Source organism: Gobius niger, assembly GCF_951799975.1.
Source record: "Gobius niger genome assembly, chromosome: 24".
Classification (NCBI taxonomy): domain Eukaryota; kingdom Metazoa; phylum Chordata; class Actinopteri; order Gobiiformes; family Gobiidae; genus Gobius; species Gobius niger.
In genome coordinates, this window is record NC_136875.1 from 10,048,279 (window position 1) to 10,060,582 (window position 12,304).

Consider the following 12,304-nt stretch of genomic DNA (forward strand, 5'->3'; position numbering starts at 1 on the left):
GTTGATATTGCCTGCAGTTCACACAACTGTCTCCCAGGGGGTGCTGCAGCGCCCTCAGCACCCTGGGTTCCCACGGCCTTGCATTCAGCCCCATTCATAGTAATGATGTGATGATGTGAAAATCTCCTCCTACGACACCTGTTACGAGCAACAATCATAGACTTAGACTCGTTGATGATTTTCCAAAACTTTTGTGGTTTAAAATATGATACATGTGTCAGAAAAAGCTCTTTGGAGGCAAACAAAGTCCAAAGCTACATATGAACGCTGTTTACCAAGAGTCTTTTGGAGTTGGTGGTGTTACAGAAGAGTCAGTTCCCCGCCATGAGGACCATAGAGAAGCGCTGTCCTCGCCCACTGTCTGATACAAGCGGGAGAAGAAGCTTCTGAAGATAGAAGCGAAATGTCTCAGCTCTGTCAACCCCGTCCAGTCAACAATATTTGGAAATCTTTTCTACGATGCGTAATTCCTGGACTACTGAGAGCCTAAAAACAAACACACTTTCAGACCTCATTTTGAAAATGACTGGTTTGGCTGCACATCTGTACGTCTTTGTGAGTCTATGCAAAAGTATAGACATGTACAGTTTTAGAATGCTTTTCTATGAACCATGAGTGGATGTACTATTTTGATATTTATACAAATCTAATGAATAAACCTTAAAAAAACAAAACAATATTGCGGCTTTTCCTTTTTTCAAAGAAATCAAACTGAGGTTCAAAGTGAGCTGTGCCAGTCCTGTTTGAGGCTCTGCAGCGGCATGTTTCACATGGACGGATCTGAGCTGGATTAAAGTAAAGCTGATGACGACGAGGTGCGACTGTAATGACTCAGAGCATTTAGCTCAGAGAGAGACAGAGATTATTTATTCACTGTATTTACAAACACCGATACTACGATTTGACAATGAAGTGAGAAACGGCGACGAGTAAAGAACAGGCACAAGAAGCAACATGGACTTAAAGGAATAGGCCACCGTTTTTACATACTGAGATATGTTCTTACCTTAGCTTTGACGAGTTCTTTAGGACCTGTCTGATCTTCACCCGTGCCTTCAGTCACGTAAACACAGCGCAGACGTCGTTAGCATTTAGCTCCTCCCTCTCTCCACTATAGCTCCAAAACTGGTCAAGATAGAAGCTACCTGTCATGATTTGTCTTTGTTCCTCTGTTTTGGTATGTTTTGTCTTTGGTCTTGTCCTGTGTTTTATTTTGACATTGTGTTCTGTCCTTGGGATTTTGCTTTACTTCCCTCATTACCTGCCTGCCCCGCCCTGATGCGTTTCACCTGTGCCCCGTTTCCTCTTGTATTTATACCCCTGTGTTTCCCTTGTCCTTGGTCGCGTCATTGTCTTCGTCAGCCCCGGTTTTTGGTTTTCTCTTTTGTTGCAGTCCTGCATTTTGGGTTTTATTTTCCCCGTTCCACCTCACATCATGACACTACCAAGCTCTTCCACGTTTTCCCTATTTAAATATGGTTACGTGAAGTGTTCCACTACAAAGTATAATTACACAAAATTAAACAATGTGGATTTTCTAAGCAGATAAAAGGGGGAACTATATTGTAAGGCGTAATAATACCAGGAGTAGTTTGGCATCCGCACAGTAAAGTGAAGATTACTGCACGGATTTCGAACCACTCCTTTCCCCATTGGCAAAGAAAATGACCTGAAATAAGGACGAAATGTATCGAAACGAGTCAGAAACGTCTCAGAACAAGAGAAATAATCTGGGACAAATGCCCAACAACTTCTTAACTAGTCAAAACAACTAAAATGTGGATTATTATGCTCAAATTGAGATGTTTATACTGATCTAGTTAATTACTTTTTGCAGCGTGTACACTGCAAAAAGTGGATTCTAAGCAAGTAAAAAAAATTCTTACTTTAAGAAATAAGTTCTTATTTTTTCCCTAAAAAGTAATAATGTCTTACCTGCAAAGTTTTCTTAAGAAAAAAAATCTTGTTTTAGGAAATAAAATCTAGCCATTTCTTGTTCAGATATATTTGCTAAAAAACATGCAATTTTTTCTTGTAACAAGAAAGAAAAACTTTTTTAATCTTCTTCAGCTTTAGACAAAGAATATTTTTTCTTATTTTAAGACAAAATAAGATCACAGCAACAGATAGATAATACATTCCATTCTTTAAAGTGGGCGGCTCGGTGGCACAGCGGTTAGAGCCTCAGCTTCACAGCTCGAAGGTCCTGGGTTCAATTCCCACCAGGACGGGGCCTTTCTGTGTGGAGCATGTTCTCTCCGTGTCTGCGTACGCTTCCCCACCACTATAAACATGTACAATAGGTGAATCCTCCAGCCTGGTGATTCTGACCATCAGCCTGGCTCCACATCATGGAGATATTTACATTTAAGTAAATATCCCACAATTTTTCACTAAGTAAGAACGTTTTCCTTAAATTATTTCATTTTCTGAGGACATTTTGCTTAATTCTAGTTATTTTTTTGCATAAAATTTAGTGTTTCTTTCTTGTTTTATGATGAGAAAAATATTCTAGAAACAAGAATTCTTAGCAAGAAAAAAATGCTGCCCCCAATTGGCAGAATGTCTTATTTTAAGATTTCAAGATTTTAAGTTTTTTCTTCCTTGTTTTTAAGTAGGTATGTCCCCTCTATAGATGACTGAAGGACTGACTTTATGTTTTCATTGCAACAATAGATGGTCATTGCAAACACTGCTGCACAAAGAGAAAATAACACACATACAACAGCTTCTACAATAGCTAAAACATCTTAAGTCGTCTTGAGTTTTGCCATTGGAAAAGAACGGAAGATTTGATTTTTTTTTCCCCAATGGCCGTTCTCCTCAAGTCACCGGCCCCAGTTTAGTGGCTCAAGTCTGCCCCAAGTCCGAGTCCCGACTTCCCTGTGCGCTACGCTCTGCTCATTTGAATCAAAGTCAAACGATGCTGAGAAACGGGTCGCAGAGCTGATAAACAACACTGTTGATGTGTTGATCTCCTCATTCCTCTCGAACTGCAGCATGAGCCGTTGCCGTGGGAGACTGCTGCCCGTCGCCATGGCAGCGCCGTCTCCATCGTTTTATCCTTCCCCCCCCCCCCCATTCGCTCTGATATAATCTGTTTGCGAGAGACAGAGTGAGCGAGTGGGAGGGATGTCCTTGGGTCCAGCTGGTGAAGAGTCCACCTGTGTGAATCGAAACGCCGCGACCGGACAGAGAGATCAAACATACTCTGTGCCAATGTCTAAAGAACTGCAAGGATTTGTTTTTGATAAGGTTTTTTCCATAGATTCATGTGGGGGATTGTAACTTTGAAAGGCCGTTTTCTCACAAAGACCTACGAAATCAATTAAGTGAACCTATCGACATCTAGATCCTGAAAAGAGAGAGAAAGAGACACAATATAGCGACTTTCTACCTGCTCAAAACGCTTTACATCAAGGAACCACTCACCCATTCACACTCTCATACAGTCATACACAAGTGCATGCAGATACTGGAGGCAAGCAGGGTGAAGTGTCTTGAAAAAAAACAAAAAAAACAGCACACACAAAAGTAGCCGATGTCCAAAAGTGAATTCATTCAAGTTCACTGCAAAAAGTAAATATCAAACATTGGCTCAAATGACTGGAATTGAGGAAATGTATCTTGTTTTGAGCGGTTTTCACTCATTTAGACACTTTTCCTGATGGGACCGAGTTTACTTTGCTTGTTTGAGGACATTTCAGACCAGTTCTAAGGTAAATCTCGCTTGAAATAAGAAAGTAAAACTGCCAATGAGATAAGACCAATCTTCTTACCAAAACTGACCTTTTTCCTCGAGCTGTTGCTGTGTTGTGTCACCTTTTGTATGTTTTGTATGTTTTTTTTCTTTTTCTATTATTATTATTATAATTTTTTTTCATTTTTGTCACATTTTTGTTGAGTTTTTGTTGAATTTTTGTAATTTTTTTGTTGCATTTTTGTGGAATTTTTGTTGCATTTTTGTGGAATTTTTGTCAGATTTTTGTCAGATTTTTGTCACATTTTTGTTGAGCTTTTTGTCACATTTTTGTCGCATTTTTGTCACATTTTTGTCACATTTTTGTCACATTTTTGTCACATTTTTGTTGCATTTTTGTTGCATTTTTGTCAGATTTTTGTTGCATTTTTGTCAGATTTTTGTCAGATTTTTGTCAGATTTTTGTCACATTTTTGTTTTGAGCGGTTTTAACTCATTTAGACACTTTTCCTGATCGGACCAAGTTTACTTTGCTTGTTTGGGGACATTTCAGACCAGTTCTAAGGTAAATCTCGCTTGAAATAAGAAAGTAAAATTGCCAATGAGATAAGACCAATTTTCTTACCCCATTGGCAAAGAAAATGACCTGAAATGAGGAGGAAATGTATCGAAAACGAGTCAGAAACATCTCAGAACAAGTGAAATAATCTTGGTGAAATGCCCAACTAAATCTTAACTAGTCAAAACAACTAAAATTTGGATTATTGTGCTCAAATTGAGATGTCTATACTGATCTAGTTAATCACTTTTGGCAGTGCATTTGGGCATTGCCTTCTTCAGATCATTTGTTTATTCTTTTTTTTGAACCGCAGAGCGTGTGGAGCGGCTTAGATCTTGCCCTTCTTGGGTGGAGCGTCTTGTCCAAGGACACAACAACAGTGTGCACCTACAAGATTCAAACCGCCGATCACAAGACAACCTGTCCGACTCTCTGCGCCACCGTCGTAGAGAGTCGAGCGCAGGGGCGGACTGGCCATATGTCCATTCTGGAAGAGCACAGAAGGGCCACTGGCTCGAGGGCCACCGGTCCCGCCTCAACCGAGCTTTACCCAAATCTAAAAGCTAAAAAGAAAAGCATCAAAATAGCGACAAAAAGAGGATGAAAAGTCAACAAAAACATGACAAAAATGTGGCGACGTGACGAAAAGTTTCCATCACTTTTGTAGGTCTTAGCTTTCAAATGAGGCGTTACATTGTTGCTCTCCAGTCGAGAAGCTTCACTGCAAAAAGTAATGAACTAGATCAGTATAAACATCTCAATTTGAGCATAATAATCCAAATTGTAATTGTTTTGACTAGGTAAATTGTTCTTGGGCATTTTTCCTAGATTATCTCTCTTGTTCTGAGATGTTTCTGAATTGTTTCAAAACATTTCGTCCTTATTTCAGGTAATTTTCTTTGCCAATGGGGTAAGAAAATTGGTCTTATCTCATTGGCAATTTTACTTTCTTATTTCAAGCGAGATTTACCCTAGAACTGGTCTGAAATGTCCTCAAACAAGCAAAGTGAACTTGGTCCGATCAGGAAAAATGTCTAAATTAGCGAAAAACGCTCAAAACAAGAAACATTTCCTCAATTCAAGTCATTTAAGACAATGCTTGATATTTACTTTTTGCAGTGTTTTAGATTTGGGTAAAGCCCAGTATAAAAAAAAAACATGAATCTAAAAGGAATTCCGTGGAGTGTGGTGTACCACAAGGTTCAATTTTGGGACCGTTATTATTTATTATTTTTCTTCTTATGCTTCTGTTTCTACGACCACCTTTCCAGTTCTTTTTGCTGATGATACCGATCAAAAAAATAATAATAAAAAGCGGAACTGGGGAAAATGCACTCGTTATTGTTAAGGCGGGTGGTTAGATGTTAAAATATGTATTTGTGGAAGTGTCACAATTACGCTAATTTGGGCCAGGCTGGTCAGAGTCCAGGGCTGTTTTTCAGTCCCAGTCCGCCCCTGAGCACGTGTGAGAAGAGTCTTTATCCCACATCTGCTGCTTCTCCCTGACAGCAGGGAGTGCAGTTCGTCTTCAGGTTCGATCAGTGGTTATGAAGAAGAAGCCGCTCAGAGACAGAAACACCACAGTTGGACAAAACCAGCGTTCTCAGACTTCCAGGAAAAGTAAAAATTGATACAGCTTCACATTTGTTGACACAGACCACCAACATTTTGTCAATAACCAAATGACTTCTCCAAAGTTGGCAACTGAGTTCCAAGATCTTGCTTCCAATTTCAGTTCTGGGAGATGGTCTGGTTTGTCACGAAAACTCGATCGTCTGTATCAAAAAAATGCTTTGTTTCCGATAGTTGTACTAAAGAACACACCTCCAGCTGTTTTCTATCATGTGCACAAGCAACCGATCGATCCATGATGTTTGTTCATACATTTATGGAGAACTGCGAGATCAGACTTGAACCTAAAGCTAATGATGTTGAAACATTAGGGGCTGATTTCACGTGACTCCTGGACAATGTTGTTTCCACTGCACACAAATAAAACCCCAGAAGGACCTAATCTAAAGGTCTGTCGGTGTCTGTGGCAGTCTGTGGTTTGGAGGCTCACACAGGGGCGGACTGGGACTGAAAAACAGCCCTGGACTCTGACCAGCCTGGCCCAAATTAGCGTAAATGCGACACTTCCACAAATACATATTTTAACCTCTTACCCCCCGCCTAAACCGAATGCATTCTGTCCTCTTTTGAAAGCTAAGACCCACAAAACTGACCTTTTTCCTCGCGCTGTTGCTGTGTTGTGTCACCTTTTGTATGTTTTTTTTTTCTTTCTTTTTCAATATATTTTTTTTTTTTCATTTTTGTCACATTTTTGTTGAGTTTTTGTTGAATTTTTGTAATTTTTTTGTTGAGTTTTTGTCACATTTTTGTTGAATTTTTGTCACATTTTTGTTGATTTTTTGTCAGATTTTTGTTGCATTTTTGTCACATTTTTGTCAAATTTTTGTTGAGCTTTTTGTCACATTTTTGTTGAATTTTTGTCACATTTTTGTTGAATTTTTGTCACATTTTTGTTGATTTTTTGTCACATTTTTGTTGAGTTTTTGTCACATTTTTGTTGAGTTTTTGTCACATTTTTGTTGAGTTTTTGTCACTCTTTGGTTGAGGTTTTGTCACATTTTTGTTGAGTTTTTGTCACATTTTTGTTGAGTTTTTGTCACTCTTTGGTTGAGGTTTTGTCACATTTTTGTTGAGTTTTTGTCACATTTTTGTCACATTTTTGTTGAATTTTTGTCAGATTTTTGTTGAATTTTTGTCAGATTTTTGTCAGATTTTTGTTGAGTTTTTGTCACATTTTTGTCACATTTTTGTTGAGCTTTTTGTCACATTTTTGTTGAATTTTTGTCACTTTTTGTTGAATTTTTGTCAGATTTTTGTCAGATTTTTGTCAGATTTTTGTTGAGTTTTTGTCACATTTTTGTCACATTTTTGTTGAGCTTTTTGTCACATTTTTGTTGCATTTTTGTCACATTTTTGTTGCATTTTTGTCAGATTTTTGTCAGATTTTTGTCAGATTTTTGTCAGATTTTTGTCAGATTTTTGTCAGATTTTTGTCAGATTTTTGTTGAGTTTTTGTCACATTTTTGTTGAGTTTTTGTCACATTTTTGTCACATTTTTGTTGATTTTTTGTCACATTTTTGTTGCATTTTTGTCAGGTTTTTGTTGAGTTTTTGTCACTCTTTGGTTGAGTTTTTGTCACATTTTTGTTGAGCTTTTTGTCACATTTTTGTCGCATTTTTGTCACATTTTTGTTGAATTTTTAATTATTTTTTCTATCATTTTTTAATGTGTTTTTTTTGTCCGTGTTTTTCTCATGTTTTCATCCTCTTTTTCTCGCTATTTTGATGCTTTTCTTTTCAGCTTTTAGATTTGGGTAAAGCTCGGTTGAGGCGGGACCTGTGGCCCTCGAGCCAGTGGCCCTTCTGTGCTCTTCCAGAACGGACATATGGCCAGTCCGCCCCTGGGCTCACATTTGGACTTGGGTGAAGCCGGAGGATTCCCATTGGCTTCAGTGGGATCTGGTCTGTACCCCCCCCCCCCCTTTAAAGGCCTTGTCACACTGGTCACATGCCAGTCACCAGGCTGATCCTTGGTGTGAATGTGGCAGCAGTTCATGCAATTACTCGTACATTTGAAGCTGTCTCTCTTGAACACAGCCCTTTCCAGAGGGAGTTTGACGGTCATCCACACTTATCACAGACATCTTCTCCCCTGTGTCCATGAGTGTGGGCTTTCCAATTTCCTGCCGCGTTCCACAGAGGTCACAAGTGAAGGCCTTTCTCTCCTGAGTGGATGTGCATACTCTTTCCCACACTCATCACAGGATAATTGACTTTGAACTGGACTGGACAGATGCGACGTAGAGTTCTCGAGTGGGAGGTGACCTGTCTTTCTAAATCAGTGTGGGATATGCTCTGCCACATGTTCTATGACACATTCTGACCGTGTTTAGGATGTTTGAAGTGGTCTTTTCTGGAGAAGCATTTACCACACTCATCACAGCAGAAGTTTCTTTGACTGTGAGTGAGTTTGTGTGATTTTACTCCAGCGAGGCCTTTTCAGACTGTGACAAAATATGTTGACGAAATTGAACTCTCTTTCTGGCAGGTGTCGCCTCAACAGCAATTGTCCCCACGACTGTACAAATACAAACTCCCGTAAGAATTCGTCACAAAAGGCCACAGCATGTTTGTAATGTCCCACCCCCCCCCCAATGTCTAACATTTATTCCCCAGACGTGACTCGAATGTTCACAAGCTGCTGACGTCATTCGCGAACGGCCAACCGGCGCAGGAAGAAAAAGAGAAGAGAGTCAGAGGGATGGAGAAAGAGAGAAAAGAAAGAGAGCGAGAAAGACGACGAGGCTCCTCACCGAGCTTGATTTTTCAACTTCAATAAAGGCCCCTTCATGTTGCCATGGCTACCTCATCTCTCGTCTCCTCGCTCCTACCTCCTAAGCTCCTTCCCCGCTCGTCCTTGCGGGCTCTCCGATGGCGGGGGCCTGTGGGCGGATCGGCGATTGTGACTTGACTCCGGAATGAGGCGAGGGGAGAGGAAAGCTTTTCAGAGAGCAGTGTGCTACAGTCTAAAACAGAAGAAAAAGAAAAAAAACTATGTTGGTCTTTGAAAATGTAGCTTTCCAAACACTAACACTTGGGGGCTTCTGCTCATCGTTTCCCTTTTGAAATGTTCTCATTCTTCTTTCTTTCCTTGAGAAATACACGGGGAATCACTCACCCAATGTTGGCCCATGTGCAAAACGAGTAGCACATGCAAAAGTGGATCAAAAGAGGACGCTAACGCCAGAGTCTGTTATACACTGCGTTCCAAATGACACTTTTCTCGGATTTTCTAAACTGTCAACTCCAATGAGAGTCAGCATAGTTTTCAAGTCTTTAACTGGTAGAGGATCATTTAAATGTGGGTGAAAAAACCTCCCAGTGAAAAGTAAAAACCTCAAAATCCACTGTTCCAAATTATTAAGCAACTCATCATTTCAATACATTTTACAACTTGTAATTAACTGAAAATGGTCATTGTTTCATTTGTAGCATTAGGAGGTCATATTTACTGAAATCAAAAGCTATTTCAATCAAAAACATCTTCACAGGTCAGGTTTTGTTTTAACATAGGAGCCCTTGTGTGATAGCAGTTTCAAAATTCTTAAATCCATTAAACTTGTGAGTTTTTGGACAGTTTCTACTTGGATTTCTTGGCAGGATGTTAGAATAGCCTCCCAGAGCTGCTGTTTGGATGAAAACTGCCTCCCACCCTCATAGAAGTTTTGTTTGTTGAGGCTCCAAAGGTTCTCAATAGGGTTGAAGTCAGGGGAGGAGGGGGTCCACATCATGAGTTTCTCTCCTTTTATGCCCATAGCAGCCAGTGATGCGGAGGTATTCTTTACAGCAGGACATGGTGCGTTGTCACGCATGAAGATGATTTTGTTTGGGAAAGCACGGCTCTTCTTTTTGTAGCATAGAAGACAGTGGTCAGTCAGAGAGAGGTCATTTTCACTCCTTCAGGTATCCTAAAGGGGCCGACCAGCTCTCTCACCATGATTCTGCCCCAAAACGTGACTCCGCCCCCTCCTTACTGATGTCACAGCCTTGATGGGACATTGTGGTCATTCACCAAACATCCACTACTCCATTGATTTGACCATCCAGGGCTACACGGCCTCATCAGTGAACGAGACTGTTTGAAAATGAGTTCTCATGTATTTCTGAGCCACTGCAATGAACAGTTTAGGGGAGGCCGGATAGAAGGTTTTTGCACAACTGCAGCCTCTGGAGGGTCCTACACCTTGATGTTTGGGAGACTCCAGAGGCACCAGCTGCTTCCTGTTCGCTGCTTTGTAGAAGCTGTTCTCTTAATCTGATGTATTTGTCAGAGAAACTGTCCTCATTGTGCCTTTATCTGCACAAACCTGTGTGTGCTCTGAATCAACCTCAAATCTCTTAAAGGGGGGGTATTATGCAAAATGTACTTTTTCAAGCTTTACATCATGTTATTCTGTCATTCCCTCATTAAAAACATGCCTGAAGTGTTGCCTTGGCACATTCACGTATTTTTGAGTAATCCGTAAGAACTCTGATGGCGGCCATTTTAGGGATAGGTTTGCCTGAGTCCTCCTAGGAACGCCCCCACCTCCTGGAGACGCCTCCGAGCTTTCGTCACCAGCCGAGTAACCAACCACTGCTCCTCAGCAGAACCCCCTCCCCACTGATGCCACAGACAGCGTGTGGAGGGGGCGTGTCTGAAAGGGTCAGAGGTTCTTAAAGAGACAGAGGCCTATTTCAAGACATTCACTACAGCCATTTTGAGAGAGACATTTTATACAAGGCAGTTATTCTAATTTACTGCATTTACAGACCAACAGAAGGTTTGGTCATCATTGTAGTGTGATATAGACTGGTGCTATGTGATTGAAAAAAGCATAATACCCCCGCTTTAACAGTACAATGATCATGCTTGATCTTGAAATATCGAAGGTTTTCATACTTGAAAATGATGGTCTGCTTAATAATGTGGAACGTCCTTTTTCAGCAGTTTTTTCCTAAATTGGACTTTCCTGACGGCTAATCATCACAGGCGTCAGTGATTCAAAGAGCCCTGAGACACAACACCATCCATGAGTTTAATTGAACTTTTTTCCTTTACCTTTTTGGCACAGAAATACAATTTGCATAATAATCTGGAACACAGTGTATGTTTGTGTCGTCACATTCTGGGCTAGGCTGTATCCGTTGTGCGTCGACAGGCTCAGATCGCCGTCACATCACTTGCGTGGATCCTACAGTAATCACATGTCTACAAAATTCATTTCAATGTCAGATGCACATTTCATTTTTTCCACAGACACATGTGCTTGAAGGAAGCAGAAATGATTCATGCAGCACTCAGCGCATGGACCATATGCTCTTAGATAATTAGGGCCGCTATAAATAAAACAGTGATTGGCTCAGAGCGCTGTGAGGAACAAACGGAGCTCTATATATTATAAGAGATGTCAACAAGCATGTCTTAATCCACTTCATGTAGCACATTTAATGCAGACTGCGTTTGTTTACTTTCCTAATATTTGTTTTAAGTTCCTTTTCCCACGTCCATTACAAGTCCGTCATCTTTTGTTTCAACCAAATAGAGTAAAGTTGAATCAAGATTATGAGTTGCGGTTGATGGTCTCGTGGTTAAGGTTCTGCTGTACTTCTACATACTTCGATTGTATGGTGGGCATGATTAGTGATGTATACGACGTGACAATAGAGTTATTATGCAGATTAACAGGTCTTGACAGAGAGAGAGAGAGAGAGAGAAAGAGAGAGGGGGGAGAGAGGGAGGGTGAAGGGGGGGCGAGAGAAAGAGAGAGAGAGAGAGGAGGGGGAGAGAGAGGGAGAGAGAGAGAGAGAGGGAGGGAGAGAGAGGAGGGGGAGAGAGAAGGAGAGAGGGAGAGAGAAAGAGAGAGAGAGAGAGGGAGGGAGAGAGAGAGGGAGGGAGAGGAGGGGGAGAGAGGGAGGGAGAGAGAGAGAGAGAGAGAGAAGGAGAGAGGGAGAGAGAAAGAGAGAGGGGGGAGAGGGGGAGAGAAAGAGAGAGAGAGAGAGAGGGAGAGAGAGAGGAGAGGGAGAGAGAAAGAAAGAGAGAGAGAGAGAGAGAGAGAGAGGGGGGATTGAGAGAGAGAGGGAGAGAAAGAGAGAGAGAGAGAGAGAGGAGGGGAGAGAAGGAGAGAGGGAGAGAGAAAGAGAGAGAGAGAGGAGGGGGGATTGAGAGAGAGAGGGAGAGAGAGAGAGAGAGGAGGGGGAGAGAGAAGGAGAGAGAGAAAGAGAGAGAGAGGGATTGAGAGAGGGATTGAGAGAGGGAGGGAGAGAGGGAGAGAGAGAGGGAGAGAGAGAGGGAGGGAGAGAGGAGGGGGAGAGAGAGAGGGAGAGAGAGAGAGAGAGAGAGAGAGGAGGGGGAGAGAGAGAGAGAGAGGGATTGAGAGAGGGAGGGAGAGAGAGAGAGGGAGAGATAGGGAGAGAGAGAGGAGGGGGAGAGA